General features: G+C 38.0%; 1 long non-coding RNA gene across 1 annotated transcript; it reads left to right on the top strand.

The window, feature by feature from the left end:
* Nucleotides 1-921: 921 nt before the first annotated feature.
* LOC145133261 (uncharacterized) lies at nucleotides 922-2,396 on the top strand. The gene is made up of 2 exons (XR_013718510.1): nucleotides 922-1,322; nucleotides 2,008-2,396. It is a non-coding gene; the product is annotated as an uncharacterized LOC145133261 (long non-coding RNA).
* The last annotated feature ends 19,752 nt before the right edge of the window (nucleotides 2,397-22,148 follow it).

Genomic DNA, 22,148 nt, shown 5'->3' with positions numbered 1-22,148 from the left:
TTTTTTTCTTTTGTATTTTAATTGGTTGACACCTCCTTGAGAGACCAATCTCTTATAAATATGTATAAAATTAGAACAAAAGTTACAAAAAAAAAATATTTTTAACATTCAACCAAACTATATAATTTTCTTAACATAATCTATCAAATTTAAAATTATATACATCTTGTATCAATAATGAGTAAAATTGTATAGCAAAAAATGAAAAATAAGGAAGACCACGACTACCGATGACAGTGACCTGACTTACATTTGATTTTTGATATTCTCAATAAAAAAAATTATTACTTTTATTATCATATTTTAGGCTTTTTAATCGTTATTTACAGCTACCACACATCAATTATAGCAATATATTTATTTAATTTTTGTATTTTACTGTTGGATAAGAACCATATAATCTTAATGTGATATCCATTTTCGTATTGTTTTAACTAAGATGATTTCAAAATTTTACTTTTTTATTGTTTTGTATAAATTATATCGTTTACGTAACATGAAATAATTTTAATTTTAATTTTAAATATATTTAAATAAGATACGTATAATTTTTGTAATTAGAACCAAAACCAAAAACACGAAATTATACGTATTATGCACTCACTCGAATAATTATTCATTCCTATTTTTTTTAAATCATATGATTCAGTTTTTTTTTTTTTTCGATCAAATACATTTTTCTGTTTGTGTTTTTTCTCATTATTAAATTTTATAGGTTCTATTGTTATCTTTTTAGTTTAGTAAAAATTAAAAAAAAATGATGAAAACTATACTTACAGGCCAAAAGTATGTTACTTTACAACAAATACTAATACATTAACCGTATATATCATTATGAACAAACCTAACCCTATGTTATCCAACCTTACATCCATAACCTAAGCCGCCTCTATCTACACAGGCGACCACCTCCCTTAACTCCATATCTGAGACCATGACCTCCTACGCCTCCACAACCAGCGCCTTCTAGTCCGATTGAAGTACCGCCAACATCTTCTTCACCTCCTTCACTGTCGCAACTGCCTAATCATGCTCCATAACAGCCATAATTGTCTTCTCTTTTTTACTTCATAATCCTCTTTGTTCATTTCTTTTAGATGAAATCGGGGAAGCGACTACAGAAGTCATCGTTGCGGATCTCCAACGACTCCATTACCGCCACATCTACTTCATCTCCGTCACCACTACAACTGCCGCCACCAAACTCTCTGGCTTCTTTGTTTCCGACCTTGGAGCCCGTTCACTCAGCCAGATCTGTTCCATCTAACTTCTCACCGAAACGGAGCTCTTAGCAAACTGAAACAACCAGTGCACACCAATGGGTATTTTTCTTTCTATTACCACAGATCAATAATCGTTTTTATGAATTGGGGGTCAATAATCTGTTTATGAATTTTGTTTCCTTTTTTGTATCTGATTTAGTTTTCGTTCTTTTGTATGTTGTACTCAGCCAGTTCTCATCCAATCTTTTCTTGCATACTTTAAGACTCAGATTTGTTTTAACATTTGCTTCTTTTAATTAATACAGTAGGGTTCTTTCAAACCTATAAAGCAGAAAATGATTTTTCTGATCTTTTTGTACATTTGATCTTATTAAAAAATTAAGTCATTAAAATATTTCTTGTAAGGGCGTGCTAAATCGCTAATCTCTCTTTAAATTGTTAAAAGATGTGTTAATAAAATTCATTTTGTTGCCTCTAATAAACAAATAAGTAAACAATAGCGAGGGAAAGATTCATAGAAGAACAAACAACAAAGCAAAAAAACATATAAGTAGAAAACCAACAGTCTCTATTCAGCCTCTATTCAAACAATCCCTATCTATATTGTACAAACCTATGCATCTTGTAAATCCCTATTCTATCTTCAAAAATGTGTAATACCTTAAGAATGATATTTATATCTAAGAACTTTGATTCTACATCTCTAATGTCGTCCTTCTTCAGATTTTGGATCCTTTAAAATAAAAAAAAATAACATCTGCATTTGCTTATTTCAAACGTGTAGGACATTTTCATTCTTATCAGAGAAATGGTTAAGCAGGAAAAATGATACAGTAATGTAGGTGGGGGTAGATGTGACCAAGTTGCACAACAGTGGTGGTGGAAGTGAAGTCGGAGGTTGCACAACGTTTGTAGTGGTAGTGGAAGTGACGTCGGAGGTTGCAGCGTTTGTTTTGTTTTCTGCTTTGAGAAATGGAGAATCTTAGATGGAAAGAATCAGAAAGGTGCAGATGAGACTTTACCAAATGAGTCTCTTAAATAGGAGTTTTTTAAGAGTGATTTTTTAAAGGAATGTATGTGATTGGTTGTTTTTAGTTCACAAGGATTGCAATATGTTTTTAGTTCACAAGGATTACAATATATTACATCCTCACCGTTCATTTTGGATTTAAAGGTCAAGAATTGGTTTCCTTGAGTTTTAAGACAATTGTCTTAAATTGTAAATGGCCCACATTTATAAATCATTTATAAGATGGTATATATATATATATATATATATATATATATATATATTCACAGATTTAGTAATCATATATGATTATGATAGTTGGTGACAGAAGAGATGGTGGTGATAGAGATGACAATGGTATAAGTGACGGAAGTGATAGTGTTGGGGCCAACTGGTGTCAGAGGTGGTGGTCACGGTGGCGGTTATGATGGTGGGGACGGTGGCGGAGGAGAAAGGAACGGGTGATGCAAAGTCAAAGAAAGTCAACCGTCATTTTTTGGTCAAGTCAAAGTCAATAAGTCAAATCGGCCAACTCAATTAACCCTTGTATATTAGGGTTTACATTATGTTTACTATTGTACAACACACCATCCTAATGCAAAGTATCATCTAGAGTTTTCACGTGTTCAGAAAATCTAAACCCTAATCAGGGTAAGGGATGGAACTACTCGATAAAACTATTATTACATACCCTTCAGGGGCGTATAACACTCATAACAAGGCAAAACGGGGCTTACCAACCTTACATTTCGAAGTTAAACACTCGCAAAAGTCACAAACAAAGTCTCTCTAAATCTCTCCCAAATCTCTCTCAAAATCTCTTTTAACTTTTTGTAATCACACGGGGCATCCCGACCCTTAACATAATCAAAAACCGCTTGAAACGGGAAGATTACTTGAAAAACAGCCATATAGGGCCGAAGTCCCTATTACAACCGAAACCTCCCCCTAGAACCGAAACTACTCTTTAGGACCGAAGCTCCTTGTAAGAATCGAATCTGCTCGGACCGAACCTCCTTAGAGACCGAACTCACTCTTAAGAACGGAGACCACCCTTCGGCCCGAAACCTACTTCGGTTCATCCCACCTTCGGTTCGGGTTAGTCACTTCGGTTCGGATTCCCCTTCGGACCGAAGCTTCACCTGCTTTCGGTTCCCAGCCTATAGACCGAACCTACCTTCGGTTCTAAGCTCCAAGGACCGAACCCTCGGTTCTGACCCTCAAAACTTCGCAGGTTCGCCTGTTGATCCCGGTTTTCGAGTACTTTCGTGTTTTAAGCTCGTTTTTTCATGATTTTAACATGGGAGTTTCACCCAAACTCATATTTTGGCATATAAGACCCTATATATATATATATATATATATATATATATATATATATATATATATATATATATATATATATATATATATTCATATTTTAATCACATTCTGGGGGAAATCTTAATCTAAGAATAATATCTATTGTGTAGGATATGGATTTGGAGTGTTGACTTTGTATAAAGTATGACACAAGCTATCCCCCATACCCACTTATGACAACCTCCAGTCACTATTCATCCCTACCTAGACAACTATTTGTCCTCTCACACTCCCCTCCAGCAAGATATCTTGATCAAAAGCTGGAAAACCCTCATCTCTTCTTCCACTTTACTCACTCTCTCACCAAAAAGCAAACACCTCTCACTCACTTTCTCTCTCTAAACTCGAGATTCAAGGCTGTTCTTGGGCATTCTCCTCCACTTTTAGTAAGTATTCTCATCCTACATTTGAACATTCTTCACACCTTCACTCAAATTATGGATCTCTCATAACAAATATCGCCATATTTGTTCTTAGATCTTCAATTCTCCAAGATTTTACCAAGTGTTCTTGACTTGGAAACCCATTTTCTTCAACGTTCATCTAAGGAAATCACTCAAGGTGAGTTCATACCCCTACATTTTCATGTTTTCTTCAAGTTTTAGGGGGGAATACAAGTTAAATCACCTTAACAAAACTCAAACTCATACTTCAGCTTTTCACATAAAAGTAGAGTCCTATTCACAGATTGTTTTGACCATCTTAAACTCAATATCTTTCAAAACTGTCTAATATGAAAGTAGCTCAGGTTTATACGTTTCTAATGACTACTTGCACATCTCCATACGATTTTTCTACAAATTATGGTGATTTTTACAAAACTGTCTATCATTTCATAAACGAATCCGGGCCAGTCTGTGAATATGAACAATTTCACACAAGTTAGAGACTTCTAAAAATCATAATAAAAATTACGAATAAACTAGACACATTTTCTAAACTCTCATAGTTTACGGATTCAGTTTTCAACTTCGTATGATTTTTCTGTGACTTTTCTAAAATAGTGTAGGAAAGTTAAAAACAAGTTACTTAGCTTACAATATTAACAACACTTTGTAACATGTTGAGCAAAGTGTATAACCATAAGCTTCTAAATGTTGAATGTATTTCGTGGTAGTTTAACATCATAAACAGAATTAGACATTCATGATAAAGGTTTTCATAGACTTCAAATAAGTACAATAACTATAATAAATATAGTTTATGGATGTTTCCAATACAAACATACTACATAAAAAGGGGATTTAATTCCACCACAGAAAAGGTTTTACACTCAATACAAACGGGTTTTTCATATACTACATGATAAACTATAATAGGTATAGTTTATGGATTTCACATCACGAATTTATTACACAAAGGGAGATTCACGGAAAATGTTTTACATTCAAACCACACGTAAACTCGTTAACGTAAGTTGTGAGACAATTCTTCAATTGTACTCTTAGAGTACGGGTTAAAATTCCTGCAAGTTATAACCAGAGTCTCTTGTAGGGAGAGCGTGATAATTGTGTATAGATCTATATTGGGATTGACACTCCACACCTTGCTGCTAGCTACAGCAGGACCTGCAGGTCTACGGGTGACAAAAGTCATAAGATCCTGACGTCTGAAAAAAGTTGTAGCAGGTTCATTCTAGTTATAGTATGGTTATAACGACTCACATAGGGAGTTAACAACATTTCAAGTTTTCGGGAAAATTCTACTTTAAAAAGGGGTTTTATCTATCTAAAATTGCATACATCATTATAAGTACGAAATACACACATACTCTCGGTCATGGGATTTAAGACTACATGACTTTTTATAAGGAAAATATTGGATTTTCTTGGGTACACTTTACAATTACAGACATGTTATAAGTACAAAATACACACATACTCTCGGTCTTGGGATTTAAGACTACATGACTTTTTATAAGGAAAATATTGGATTTTTCTTGGGTACACATTACAATTACAAACATGTTATAATTACAAAACACACACATACATTCGGTCTTGGGATTTAAGACTACATTACTTTTTATAAGAGAAAACATTGGATTTTTTTGAAGTATACATTACATTTACAAACCAAGGTTTTCAAACTCTACATCCAAAAGCTTATGAACTGACCAACTTAATTGTTGACATTTTTTCGAAACTACTTGTATTCTCAAAAAATCAGTGAAACTGGAAGTCAACAGCTTTTGAGGATGGGACGTTAAGACGTCAAACATTTCATTTTGTCATCATAGTGTAATTGATTTTGAAACATGTAAACTTATACTAAAGTGTAACTTTTTCAATTATATTTATGATGGTTGTATTTGCTTTGGTCACTACTATGCTGGTTGTTATGATACTGTACATGAAGTCCGCCACCCCCGGACGTTTCCGCCATCCTTGGTTTGGGGGTGTGACAGATTGGTATCAGAGCGCTGTTTATAGTGAACTAAGTATATCAAACCACATAAGATATACAACTATAAATATTTTGGGACTAAAAGTCTTTGATTAAACATTTTCAAATAGCTATACTTTTAGAAATGAAATAGTTTCTTGTTAAAAAGTATGAGTACATGCATACATGGAGCATAGTGTCATATCTAGGTCGATACAAAAGTAAAATGAGGAGTTGGACACTACGAGTAGACCTTGGGATATGTAATCAGACTTGGGATGAATATAGCCTCGTCAACTATATTTATCCGAGGTGTGACTAATGTATGTCGGGGAATGGTCGTAGTGAGCAACAAGCCTAAAAACTTCCCATACAAGAAAATCGTTAAGAACCAAACATAACATTTAAATACTATAGGAGTATTTTGTGTTACTATAACTTATGTGAAAAACTAAACAGATTCTTGCTAGTAGATCTATAATCACTAAGTGAATACGCTAAAGTTATATATATATATATATATATATATATATATATATATATATATATATATATATATATGACTTAGATTTTATAGACTTAGAATCTGTTACCATTGCTTTACTTCATGTTCCTTGTTTGGTTGTGGTTTTGGAGTATGATTACTTATTCGAAGGTCTATCATATCTTTTGTTATATGTAACTGGTATGCACCATGTCATTATAGAAGTAACTAAGGAGGATCAAACCCCTATAAGTATTCCTAGGAATATGATTATTATATGCCTCTTACCCCACCCCTATTCTCGCACGGACATCATAGCAAGATTCTACTTACCAGGAGACCCCTACTTTCCGAACCCGGAGAGATAGTGGATGATCAGTAAAAGAGTCGGAACTGGAGCTAGAGGTCATCAACTCTCCGTACATGGCCAGGTTTCTCGCAAACCGTTTCGACTACATCGGACATGTGCCCCGTTGGGGCAATATTGATCGAGGGGTGGAGTCGCCATCAGCGACAGCAATCGCCATTTGGAGACCAACGAGGTTGCAATGACCTCAACCATGGGGGACCGGCTGACAGAGCCCTCCCGGTGATGACCCAACAGATCACGAACATCGAGTTAGGGAGCTGCGCGTTGCTACAGACGCTACCATCTCACAAACCTGAGACTTGGAAAGAGACTGCTATTTCAGAGACCAACACATTAAGGACCTTATCACCGCTCGGGAGAAGGCAAAGGAGTATCAGGATAGACACTCGACACTCGAACAGAGAGTGGTCGCAGCCGAACGTCGGTTGGCAGAACTACAGGACACATCGACTTCGTTTCAAGCACCACAAGGGACGGATCGTCATGAGTAGAGTTCATACTACTCACAATACCTTGTAGGTTGGGTTATGAGTATGCGTTGATGGTACTCTCCTCCATGTGTAGGCTTGACCTTGCGATTTAGTGATTACACTAGTCGAGGGATTTATTTGCAGTCTGAACTTTCCCTTGGAATGATGTGGCGTAGACCTGCATCAGGCACAAAAATTTTCTCTAAAAACTAAATATACTAGAATCATACAAATGAAATAGGCATGTGTATTATTTCATTGGGGACAATATTACTAAGAATTCATAAGTTTATTATATATAGACTCTCATTATGAATTGTTTTCAGAACACCATGAAAAATCGGAACACGATGCACTTAGAACTAAGATAAAGTTAGTTAGATAACTCACGGCGTATAAACCCTTATTCAAGACTCATTGTCATCATATCTTTTAAAACGTCATGGTTGAAAAGTGCCTTTTTCATTGGCCTATAGGGTGCGATCATACCAGCACTAATGCACCGGATCCCATCAGAACTCCCCAGCTAAGTGTGTTTGGGCAAAGATAATCCTAGAATGGGTAAAACTTAACGCCCGTACAAACCTACTCCTATCCACCACCATAACTCCATCTCAGAAATGTTTAGCAGAAACATTGAGAATAGCACAGCAAAGGGCGAAATTATATATATATATATATATATATATATATATATATATATCTATATATATATATATATATATATTGTAAGAATATCACTAATAATGACCATCATTACTCATGAGATCGTTTCTCGCCATACGACAAGATTATGTCTTCACAAGGAAGTAACCAGCCAACAAGCAAGGCACCAACCCTGCAGATAGACTCTGCTACTTTTCAAGCTGCAGTCACGGCAGCCGTAACAGCCGTCATGGCGCAACTCAATGCTAACAACGCCAACGGAGACGAAGGCGGTGTCGGTAATACTAACCGCAGTAACAATCAAGAACACCAATGAGTGTCTACCAACGAAGGCGCCTCAGGCCACAAACCTAAGAGCAAGAAACGAGAGTTTTGGGACAGAAAGAAGTGCAACCTATCTCAAAAATGCGCTAAAAGACAACAATTTGTGGCTGCCCCTGCAATTACAACAGCAGTCACGACACATGCCTCAACATTAGCCACAACGTCTGTCACTCAAGCACCAGGCAGACGATATATGGGAACACTTCCAAAGTGTAACTACCATCACAAAGGGGTTTGTCGGGTATTGCACTGTAAAAACTACAACAGGAATGGGCATACTGCCCGCTTCTGCAGAACTCAGGCCCAGCTCATCGCTTCAATCACCAATACCAGTGTAAGTCCAGTATGTCACCTATGCGGTGAAACGGGACACTTCAAGAGAAATTGTCCAACTGAGAGGAATGACGGAGGAGCAGGAGGAGTGTGACAACCGAACCAGCAGGAGCAACAAGGAACCTTACTATGACTTTTGGGGATATTTCAAAAACAAGAACGTTTAAGTATCATATGTTTGTAATGTATGTGGTATGTTTGTTAAGATTTTCCTCTTTCAAAGAGCACTTAAAATACACTCTCGTTCAATCGAATCAAAACACTCATATACATCGAGGGATCATAGAGAAACCTGTTAGGGATCATAATATGAAGTATCATCGCCAGTTAACAAAACACCCTTACTATCAGTACTAGTAGCGGCAATGCGAATCATCTGCAGTAATAATAACACCGACCAATACAGAACATACTAACAAGAAGCACATGATGCTCTATCTCCCTAACGAATATTTCGTACGAATACAACTTAACACATGTTTTACTAAAAAGATATGTTGTCGTCATTTGGTTTGGATTGGTTTAATCCTTACCTTCCCAATTGAAGGTGCTACGAAAAGACCCTGCAGCTAAACCGCTGAATATCGAAACCCTCGTCTCTCATAAACACAAATCCGACACGGACCTCTGGGTCATCCCTCATTGCGAAACCTCGAAGCACTCACTAGAGGAGCGTTATACCTTCTGAAACCTTTTCAAAGTATTCCTAGTAAACCCTTCAAGAATATCACTCGTATAGCAGGTCAAGATCAAGCACGGAGACTTGGGACGAATACGGTTAGCCTATCACTACTAAGTGTATACGCGAGGACAATATATAATTAAGATTCTACGGACATTGGATGTGTGCTTCCGACCTATTTCCTGTTCCTTGTCTAGTTGTGGACTTGGGGCAGAGTCACCCATCCGACCGTCTTACCAACCTTAATTACATACGACCTATATGTGCGAGTTAATGATAGATGGACCAGGTCCGAGTCCTACCATGAACTTCGGGACAAGGCTACCCAGGAGTGCGAGTGGACGTTTTACCATTCGAATGAGTCTAATCGCGTAAATCGAACCCATATGCTCCCTACCGATCTAATCGACAAACGAGAATCACTAAAGCAGGCCCCATGCAACGCTTCTAGGAGAAGTCACTACTTATGCCTCAAGACAACTAAAGACGCACGGGGTCGGCTAAGTCAGTCATGACCAAGTTATCCATAGCAATGGGTGGTCTTGATACCATTTGGGTAACCGTTGATAGATTGACCAAGTCCGCACACTTCCTACCAATCAAAGAAACCGACAAGATGGAGAAATTGACTAGAACATACATCAAAGAGATTGTACGACTGCATGATGTGTCAATGTCCATTGCCTCCGATAGAGGCAGTAGATTCATTTTGCAAATTTGGCAATCACTCCAAAAGTCTCTGGGAACTAGACCGGATACGAGTACGGCCTACCACCTACAAACCAACAGGCAGAGCAAAAGGAACTGTTCAAACCTTGAAAGACATGCTAAGAGATTGTGTGATTGACTTTGGTAAAGCTTGGGATACCTATATACCACTTGTCGAATTCTCGTACAATAACAGTTATCACACTAACATCAAGGTTGCACCATTTGAAACTCTCTCTAGCTGCAAGTGCAGATCACCGCTGCACTGGGCTGAAAGGGGAGATACATAACTAGCAAAGGGGCGAGTCCCTAACAGCACCCTCATTGGCCCTAATTTCATAAGAAAGACTACGGAGAATATCGTACAAATTCGAGAAAGGCAGAAAGCATCTCGAGAGCGACAAAGAGCTGCACAGACTGGTGATGCAAACCCTCGGAATTACGGGCTGGTGACCGAGTTCTACTAAAGGTCTCACCATTGAAAGGAATGATACGTTTCGGTAAACGTGGGAAACTAAATCCAAGGTACATCGGGCCATTCGAAATCCTTGCCAGGATTGGCCCAGTGACATACAAACTTCGACTACCACGAGAACTTAATAATGTACCTCCGACCTTCCACGTGTTTTACCTAAAGAAGTGCTTGTCCGACGAGACTCTTGTTATTCCTCTTGACGAGATTGAAATGAACAAGAGTGTCCACTTCGTGGAAGAACCGGTAGAAATCATGGATCGAGAGATCAAAAGAACAAAACTAAGTCGCATCCCTAGTGTGAAGGTCCGTTGGAACGTTAAACAAGGACCCGAGTTCACCCGGAAACACGAAAACCAAATAAAACAAAAATACCCACATCTCTTCCCCAACTCTTGAAGTCCCGGTCAAGTGCTAATTTCGGGACGAAATTCCTTCTAATGGGGGGATGATGTGACAACTGTCACTTTCTGGTCAAGTCAAAGTCAAAGAAAGTCAACAAGTCAAACCGGCCAACTCAATTAACCCTTGTATACTAGGGTTTACATTATGTTTACTATTGTACAACACACCAACCTAATGCAAAGTATCACTTAGAGTTTTCACGTGTTCAGAAAATCTAAACCCTAATCAGGGTAAGGGATGGAACTACTCGATAAAACATTATTACATACCCTTCGGGGGCGTATAACACTAATAACAAGGCAATACGAGGCTTACCAACCTTATATTTCGAAGTTAAACACTCGCAAAAGTCACAAACAAAGTCTCTCTAAATCTCTCCCAAATCTCTCTCAAAATCTCTTTTAACTTTTTGTAATCACACGGGGCATCCCGACCCTTAACATAATCAAAAACCGCTCGAAACGGGAAGATTACTTGAAAAATAGCCATATAGGGCCGAAGTCCCTATTAGAACCGAAACCTCCCCCTAGAACCGAAACTACTCTTTAGGACCGAAGCTCCTTGTAAGAACCGAACCTGCTCGGACCGAACCTCCTTAGAGACCAAACTCACTCTTAAGAACGGAGACCACCCTTCGGCCCGAAACCTACTTCGGTTCATCCCACCTTCGGTTCGGGTTAGTCACTTCGGTTCGGATTCCCCTTCGGACCGAAGCTTCACCTGCTTTCGGTTCCCAGCCCATAGACTGAACCTACATTCGGTTCTAAGCTACAAGGACCGAACCCGCGGTTCTGACCCTCAAAACTTCGCAGGTTCGCCTCTTGATCCCGGTTTTCGAGTACTTTCGCGTTTTAAGCTCGTTTTTCATGATTTTAACATGGGAGTTTCACCCAAACTCATATTTTGGCATATAAGGCCCTATATATTCATATTTTAATCACATTCTGGGGAAATCTTAATCTAAGAATAATATCTATTGTGTAAGATATGGAGTTGGAGTGTTGACTTTGCATAAAGTATGACACAAGTTATCCCCCATACCCACTTATGACAACCTCCAGTCACTATTCATCCCTACCTAGACAACTATTTGTCCTCTCACACTCCCCTCCAACAAGATATATTGTTCAAAAGCTGGAAAACCCTCATCTCTCCTTCCTCTTTTGTGACATCCCCTTTTTCACGGTCAAAAAAAGACTGATTTAATTTATGCTTTTAAAATAAAATCAGAGTAATCCTTTGATTTAAAAGAGTTGTGGAATTTGTGCCCAAAACAAAATGTGATAAGAATTTATCAAAGCATTTCTTTAAAGAAATGCATTTTGCATTATATAACAAAAATCTCGGGATGTCATGTTCCGATACAGACCAAAAGCATAAACAGTACAAAATAGACCTTACAACAGTTATTTACAACTACTGATCTATAATCCAAAATATCTTGATAAGTCATCCAACTTATGCTCTGGTGCCACTACCTGTAATACAAAGAAAAACTCAGTGGGTCAGGCTTGGGAGCCTGGTGAGCATATAGGGTTTTCAACCCACAAATAATAAATTTATTATGTTTAAACATTAAATCATCTACCAAATTTCCCAACCCCATTATCTTATTTATTTCTTAAGGATTTACCCTAAGAAACATCTATCACTCATTCCTAAGGATTAATGCTAAGGAATAGGCACGAAGTAACATCGTCGCCAGGGTTTATACAACAGGCACTAAGTCCATAGATGCCAGGGTTTATACAACATGTGCTAAGTCCATAGCTCTCATTTATCAACAGTATTATTCACGGGAATCCACCTGCAATACATGTTAATGGGTTTTTAGAGTACAACTAATGAACATATAGTTCACAACACCTACAAGTTGCGAGCCTGCTAGTGTTCCACGGACCGTCTAGAATAGTCCATGGTTGTCATCCATACTCTGCTGAATGACGAGGGGGCCAACGCTTAGGTAAGGGCTTCTCTCATATTTCATCCCTCACCCTCATCTCATGATCTATATCACCGATCATTTCATTTATCCAACTCAACTTTCAACATATACCAACTATTTTATCTACCCATGTTTTACCCAACTTTTCAGTAGATATAAAATACGTAAGCAGTTTAAATCATTTAAAACCTCTATAAATAATTCATTCAACATTCATCTAAAATAAACAAACAATATATATTCACATAGCACGTATTTCATATAAAATACTTCATATCTATGTGTAAGATGAAAGTGACTATACACTCACTTGATAAGACGATTATCGGACAACATTACGGCTCTTCAAGTAGTATTCTTTGATGAAACCGGGATATCTTCACAAACCGGGCTTCTCACGGGCAGAGCTTTGACTCGTAAACTCTTTTCTTCTCGGGATCTTCGGGGCTTCGGGACTCGCTTCGGGTCTCGGGATGATACCGGGGCTTCGGGGGTGCTTCAAAACGACTAGAGAGAGTATCGGGAGTGAGAGAGTGAAAAAAGAACAACCAAACCTGGCTGCCCCTTGAACTTCTATTTATAGGGCTGAGAAACAATGCTCACATCGTGAGCTCGAATATGTCACTGCGTTCGTCATGGCCACTTGTCCTGGAAGGTGTCTAGTATATGCTCACGTGGTGAGGACCCTGCTCACGTCGTGAGCTCTGACACAGCCTCGAAATTTGTGTCCTGAACTTCAGAAATTCATATCTCTCGCATACGAGCTCCGTTTTCGACGTTCTTCATATGCACGCATAGGTGAGATTATGCTCTACAACTCTCGTTTAGACTCCGTCGGCTAAATTTGAGTTAATTTTTATTATATTATTTTTAGTAGGCCGGGATAGGAAAACTCCGTTAGAAATTCATAACTCCTTCATCTGATGTCCGTTTTCATCTGTCTTTTTACCGTTGGACTACTATCGACGAGATCTTCGATTCTCGTTTAGATTGTTTCGGCTAGAAACCACTCGATCTCATATTCGAACTTTGGGCTGCATACCGCTATTCGTCATGATTTACTAAAGTTTAGTAAATATGATCATACTTACAAGTTTAAGTATAATTCTGAAACATTGGAAAAGTTTCAATGTATGGCAGAACGAATGAGAATAATCAAATTAGGAAGAAAGATAAAAGTTTCTCAAATCTGAAAAGATGGGAGAGTACTTTAGTATCATGTTTTGTGATCATCTTAATGATTAAAGAACCATATCACAATTGGTCTTCTAAGGACATCTTAGTGCATTCTTATGGCTAAGAAGAGGAATCGTGAATTGTTGAAATGTTTAAATCAAGAAGATGACTCATACTTCGTTCCAAAATAATTCTTAGAGTCAGACTCCAAGATTGTAACCTGAGTGACACATCTTAAAGAAGGTTTATTAACACTCGTCAAATGTAAGAGTAAAATGTGCTCTACTCTTGTACATTCCTCAGCTTCGCGGATGGGAGGAGTGCGAGAGCTGAGCCCGCATGCTCTATGCTTTTCCCCAGCCTTCCCTCCAGTAAAAAATTAGTTCGTACCCCCGGGATTCCCGGGGCATGAGTTAAGCATATAGTGGATTTATCTTTCTTTCGATTAAGCGTCGGTACTTTTTGAGTCTCTCTCCGTAATTGGTAAGTTCTGATGTTTTGGATAAAACAAAGACCAGCTAAGGCCAATTGTGTGAAGTGCTTTTCTTGATAAGAATCCGCACTATCTCTTGAATATTTGGCAAGATAGTCTTATATGTCAAGATGACAGTGGGAGTCTAAAAGATCTTGAAAGAGTCTAATCAAGAATAAAAACTTGTAGTTTATCACTAGCACACGACTTGAGGTTTATAACCTATCGTGTTGACATATTCCTAATTCTGTGCCCATTCCAGTTAAAGTTGGCTTTGCATATAAGTTCTGATAGTTCTCAGTTGGTTGCATAACAACTTGGAAGCAATGGCAGGCCCTTGTGCTGCCAGGTGGCAAGAAGTTAAGACTGCACATGTTCGGTCCATATGAGTTTTGATTTGTCACTAACCTTGTCTTGTGATTATGGTTTTGACGAATTCACATGGAAAGGAACACATACACCATAAAATCTAAGTGACATAAGGTTTCTCTTCGATTCATGAAAATGATGGTGAGGAAACGCTTTCACTAAGTAGATTTTAGGTAGATAGCAATTGTGATATTTGCATTCTCAAAGTCGTTAGTGGAGCGTGTGTGGTTAACCGGCACACTAACATGGACTTGTGAGAAATGGCAAATGTCTAAAAAATTGAGACTATGATTACGGCATCCCTTTTCATAGTTCTAAAAATTGTTTAGAAACACATATGAGCTATCTAAGGAAAGGTGTGTGATTTTGATAAAGTCTTATCAAAACATCTCGTATCAGAAATCTGAACTTTGGTAAGAAAGTCAATAAAGTATTGATTTCTAGAAGTTCAGCTGATTTCTGATTACATGTCAAAGCTAGTGGGAGCATAAGTGTTATGCTAATAATCATCATGTTAGTGGGAGCATGATAATTATTATTAGTATTGCAAGATAGCAATGTTAATTATAGAAAACAAAAGTTTCAATTTGTGAAGTTGCAGGGGGTTGAAAAGTTGTTTTGCTATAATTAAGGGAGAGGAAATTATATTTCATTTTAATTCTAAAAGCTTAAATTGAGGTTTTAATCATCTTTAGTCAAGGATATATATGAATTTTGTGTTGGAATGGCTCAACATAAGGAAATTCTATATATGGGTCCATTATTTGCGTTCTAAAATTCGATTATGATTACGACATCCCTTTTCATATTCTGAATTATGAGAACTTGGCAAATAGAAATATTGTAGCAAAAAGACTGGTCTAGATATCATGTCTTTATGTGAGACATCATGAATCGTGTCCCATATGCTTCGGATATAGGGTCGATTGCATGTACTACAATATTCATCTGTTCTAAATTTTTCCAAATGCCTAGAGCATTAAGAGGGAAAAAGTACTAGAACTAGATATGACTAATTTGATTAAGCAATTGTCGAGAACAATCTAAGGTTTACCAAAGATTGCTTGCTCAGGGACAGTTGGAAGTATAGTGTTAATTTTTTTTGAAAGGACCATATTGACATATTCTGAAAAGAGGCAACTCTTGTTCAGAAGTGATAGTCAAAATGGGAATATGGAAATGTTTCCATAGGTGGAAGTTATTCAATTTGTGTAAGATTAGAAAAACTTAATGCAAGAAGGATGTTTCCATGGAGTTGATCTCCATTGGAATACTCTGTAATGTCTGTTGAAAAGTCTTTGTGACTTTGTGCATAATCATTACAAGAGGATCAATGCATATAAGTTTAAAATCTAGCAATATTTCGGTAAATGACATGAATTTGGAATTCTTGCATTTGCGGGAAGGATTTGGGACTGTGAAATGAGAATCATTGGAATTATGTTCAATCGATCTATTTCACAAAGTAAAGATCATAAACAAACTTAGTATGCATACTTGGTGTATGGCATAACTAATGTTTAGACAAACATAGTGTGTATACTTGGTGTATGGCATGACTAGTGTTTAGAAAACATAGTGTACATGCTTGGAGCATGGGACAACTATTGTTTTAATTCAAGTACAAATTTGATAGTTTGAAACAGTATGCAATGAATAATGTGTAATTAATATGGTGATAAATAAAAGGTGTTTTAGTTATATTCATAAGTTCTGAGACCATATTGGATTCGATTATTCTTGTGTTTCACTTTGCATGTTTTGACTTCCAGAATAACTAGGTCGTTCTTCCTGAATGACTAAGTTATTCAAACTATCCACAGTCGGTCATATGTTGGAAGTAGATATGAATCAAGACTGTCATGAAGTTGGTTGTAGAGGTCTAAGATGTTGGACATGGATACAACACTCATGAGTGCTCATAAGTTCTGAGTATTGGATTCAACCCACGCTCGTTGGTATCACTTCATGGAATTTATCTCGAGTGATCGCGAGACGGTAATATCATATAAGTCTTCAAACCTAGAGATATGACTTGTTGCCTATGAGTTGGTTATACATTGATTGCACGAAAACGCATTTGGTAACTCGGTATAAAACGTGCCTTTGTGTATGATTCAACAATTAGTAGAACAAGCATATGAGTCGAAGTTTATCCATTCCTTTTACCCTTAAAGGGATAAAAGCAATATCTGTGGGCCCCTCGATGATTTAGTGATGACACCCCGAAGTGCTTGGCCAAGCCAGGACTGATTTGAATTGTTCAATTAGTCGGTCGTCATAAATCGGAAACCGGGAAACAACAAATGGACAGAGAGAATGATTTTAATCCATGTCTCAGTCCATATGATATCTGGAATGGAGGAATATATGATCCCTTATCTGATGGACGCGTCATTGATTTGTTCAGAGTTCGACTGCAACAGCTTTTACGAGCTACGATTGCTAGTCGGGTTTTGAAGTCATACGCAATAATAGTTTTAGACTTATCGAAGTGGGAGACTGTTGGATTAGTGTCTAAGTCCATAACTATATTTGGTATGTACTTGACCCGATTGGCATGGTCCATTTGGGTTGCATGACATCATGCATTTGGATAGACTAAAATGAGAGAAATAACACTTAAGGTTTATTAATATATTATAAGTTCTAATATATTAATAAGATTATTTAATTAGTATTGATCAAGAATTAATTTGGAATTAATTAAGTGATCAAAAGGAGACTAATTAAATATATGGGTTGATTGTGTAAATCATTTATACTTGTATAGTGGGCTAATGCTCCATGGATTATCAAGTTGGGCTAAAACCCATAGGATGCTCCATGGTGTTTTTGTACCCATGGATCATGGAAATGAAAGGCCATGACAATTAGGGTTTACATGGTGTAACCCTAATTGTGACACACTATATAAGCATCTTATTCTTCCCAAAAATCGGCCACTATGAAGGAATGGTGAGGGCTAGCCGATTTCATGAAGTGTCTCATTTCTCTCAAGTTATTCTAAGTGTATTTGGTGTAGTGTGAACCATTTGAGGTGTCACACTTGAGGCACTAGGCTCTTAAGCTCCATGGAATCAAGCTACAACAAGAGGTATGTAATTCTACTAGATTTTATATTACATGTACCTTATATTATTCTAGTTAGAACAATACCTTGGAAAATTGATATTTGCATGTATAATAGAGAAAACATAGATCCAAGGTATTTAGGGTTGCATGTACACCTTAGGAGTGTTAGAATGCTCAAAACCCTTCAGATTCCGTCCCCGGAATCACACATCAACAAAAAAATGCGGATAGCGACTCATCATGTCACTCTCCGTTTCCCAGGTGAGATTTGGCCTATTCGTATGTTTCCAATGGACAAGCACTAATTCGACCATCTTGCGTCGTAACTTCTTAGTCTTTCGGTCAACGATTGCCTCTGGTTCTTCAATTAACCTTTTGTTCTCATCAATTCTTAACTCAGAAATTGGAATTATATCGGGAACTTCTCCTGTGAACTTCCTCAAATAACACACATGGAAAGTGTTATGTATTCCATTCAGTTCTTCGGGTAATTCGAGCTTGTAAGATTGGTTCCCAATCCTCTGAAGAAATTTAAACCGTCCAATAAACCTTGGACTTAACTTTCCCCTCTTACCAAATCTTATAAGTCCCTTCCACGGTGAGACTTTAAGCAAAACCGAACCCCAACTTCAAATGTCATCGGTCTTCGCTTTTTGTCAGCATAGCTCTTTTGAAGATCCTGAGGCGCTAACATTCTCTCCCTAATTATTTTCAACTTTTCAACAGTCTGATGGACTATCTCAGGTCCCATAAACTGCTTTTCCCCAGCCTCAAGCCAACAAGACGGCATATGACACTTCTGTCCGTACAAAGCTTGATAAGGTGCCATCTTAATGCTCGAGTGGAAACTATTATTGTAGGAAAATTCTACCAAAGGTAAATGTTCATCCCAGTTACCTTGGAATTCCAGGGTACATGCTCTCAACATATCTTCAAGCGTTTGTATTGTTCGTTCGCTCTGCCCATCAGTCTGTGGATGGTAAGCTGTACTCAAGCACAACTTGGTACCCAATTCCTCTTGTAGACTTTTCCAAAACCTTGAGGTGAAATGGCTGTCACGATCCGATACAATCGTTAACGGAACACCGTGAAGCCTCATAATTTCCTTCACGTAAGAATTCGCAAGCTTATCCATAGACCATTTCTCATTGGCTGCTATGAAGTGCGCACTCTTAGTGAAGCGATCAATGACCACCCAAATCATGCCGTGACCATTCTTTGTTCTGGGCAGCTTAGTGTCAAAATCCATAGCGATGTCTTCCCACTTACCCATAGGTACAGGTAAAGGTTCTAAACTCCCATATGGTTTCTGATGTTGTGCCTTAACTCTTGCACAAGTCACACACTAGGCCACATACTTTGCGATATCAAGCTTCATCGTCGGCCACCTCCCTATACATTTTAGTGCTGCCAGGATGAATCGAGTACATGGTTTTGTGAGCTTCTTCCATCAGAAGATCTCTTATTCCTCCTAACTTAGGCACCCAAATTCGATCTTGGAATACCTTCAGTCCGTGACTGTTTATACCGAACACTAACGTTTTGCCCAAACGTTCTTCCTTTCGGTCATTCTTCTCAGAAGCTTCTTCTTGAGCTTTCTTTATACTCTCCACAATTGTTGAAACAACTTCTATTCTCAACACTTTTGGACTTTTTCTTTCAAGATTGACTTTCCGACTGAGAGCATCAGCAACAACATTGGCTTTATCGGGGTGGTAAAGTATCTCACAGTCGTAGTCCTTAAGTAACTCTAGCTAGCGTCTTTGCCTCATATTCTGATTAAAGAGGTATTGAAGACTCTTATGATCAGTGAAAAGTTTGCACCTCGTGCCATAGAGGTAATGCCTCCATATCTTTATAGTAAATACTACCGCTGCCAACTCCAGATCATGAGTAGGGTAGTTCTATTCGCGTTCTTTTAATTGCCTCCATGCATATTCTATCACCATATTCCTTTGGGTTAGAACACAAACCAACCCAGCTCCAGATGCGTCACTACAGTCTACGAAGTCTTCTACTCCATTTTCGGAAACACTAACAAGACATGGCTTGTATAATGACTCCATACGTTATCTCTACATCTGAGGTAATAGTCGTAACTATTATGTTTCCTTCAAATAAGTATCTACTTTTGGAATTCTTATATGTAGGCGGCGTTCAATCTTGCATCCGCTCCCTATTCCATGTTGAACTTTCAATTGTGACCTTCAAGTCACCATCTCGATCTTTATTGGAGACTCCTCCAAGCTTAAGATAAGTTCTTTCCTTTGATTACCATAGTAGACTGATGGGTCATGTTCTAATGATCTCTCATCATTTTATGTACTAACGTGTAGTATTTCTAGCTACAAGCCTCTTACTTTAATAATGATTGGGATACTTCAATTTTACCCATTGAGTGAGATACTACATCGGACTTGGTTCTCTGAACCACATAACTAACTCATCTTGGTCGGACTCGATTCGATATAACCTCTAGGGTCAGAATATCAGTCATCTTCTTAGTCATTACCGAAACGATGGTAACGACGAACATGAACAAAACGAAATCAATCACTAGCTCCTTGGTAACCTTGTGACTTTCCCTGATCCAAGTGTGAGTCCTGTGTTTCCGGTAGTATAGGCCTCTAGTACCATTCACACCTACTCATACTCGTCCTAAGTATTGTCTCGCAGTCCCCAAGTTCTTATCTCCTAAAATCACAAAACAATTTAACACATACGAATGTGTCCAAATAATCATAAAAATTTCCCTAGGCTCTATTAGGACTTATTTCATGCGTATCTTCAATCATCAATCATGCTTCAACTCGATTGGTGATGGAAATGCTAGACGATGGGGCAACTTCAAGAATTACGCCAACCGTTCCTTCCTCCTGCCAATCGAAGGTGTACTTCAGACGTACCGTACTCCTTTAAACGTACTGTTATTTTATCAGACATATTCTAAAGGCAAGATACCACTTACGATATCTTCCGATAGGTGTCATTCAATACATCAGATAACAAAACCAGGGTTTATATTATTTCTTGAAACGATTACACAGAGGTTCAAGTTTACCCTATACTATGCCTCTAATAGGCTATACCACATGCTACTATTCACATTGCTACTTCATAACTTGATCTTCGGGCATCAAGTCTTTACTTCTAATTCCTAGCATTGTTATTTGCTTCGTCGAGGATATTCTGAAATTCCCTTGGCGCTGGCGGTGTGCTCGGCCTTGCTACTTCATTTTTCTTCGGACAGTCCTTAGAAATATGTCCTCGTTCCCTACATCCGTAACATACCCTCTTGGCAAGCGTACACTCATCGGCGTAATGCCCAGTCTCTCCACACTTGAAGCAAGTCACCTTCTTTCCAGAGTGTTTATTTTTGCACTTCCCGCACCATTTTTCTTTACCTCTTCTTTTGCCATACTTTAAGAACATGTTGCTCTTGATGGACCTTGAAGACCCCTCAAATTTCCTCTTCTTTCCAACTTCAACCTTGTTGGTGGTCCTGTCATTGATTATTTCTTCAATAGACTTAGCAACCCAGATAGTTTCCCCAAGAGCAGGTGCCTGACGTACTGGCACAGTAAGTTCATCCTTACTTTGTTGAAGTAAACGTTTTGTCTCTTCCATCTGTTAATCCAACATCGTCTGTACCATTGCTTGTACTCCTGCCATCGTGATTGGCTCAGGTGCAGCTGTTATTTCTGGTGCACTCTCAATCACGTGTGGCTCAGGCTGCGGGTTATCGTTTCCCAATCCACTTTGTGTGCTTGCCATTTCGATCTATACACCAAATTAGGCGAATTTAGGTCTTTATTTCGATAGACGTTCAAATCATCCTTATCACTCCGAAACGTTTACATGCTAGTTCTAATATCGTAGTCGTACGCTTAGAATCCTAAACACATAAGGTTTCCAGACCCGGTCGGCAACAGACCATAGATCCGAACAAACAATATCATATATGGCAACATATAGCATTTAGCACCTAAAAGCATGTTAGACATCTTTCCTAAAATATACTAGTGCTCGTGTCTAAAATATGGTAGACACTCATTTCACAATCATCGCTTAACATTCTAAGTTTAAGTCTAGAAATCCTACAAATTCCTAATTCGCTTAAACTAATGCTCTGATACCAACTGTGACATCCCCTTTTTCACGGCCAGAAAAGACCGATTTAATTTATGTTTTTAAAATAAAATCAGAGTAATCCTTTGA

Source organism: Lactuca virosa, chromosome 8 (genome assembly GCF_052849685.1).
Source record: "Lactuca virosa cultivar CGN04683 chromosome 8, Lactuca_virosa_CGN04683_v6, whole genome shotgun sequence".
NCBI classification, from domain to species: Eukaryota; Viridiplantae; Streptophyta; class Magnoliopsida; order Asterales; family Asteraceae; genus Lactuca; species Lactuca virosa.
Note: the sequence above shows the minus strand (reverse complement) of the source record. Positions and strands in the feature narration are given on the sequence as shown.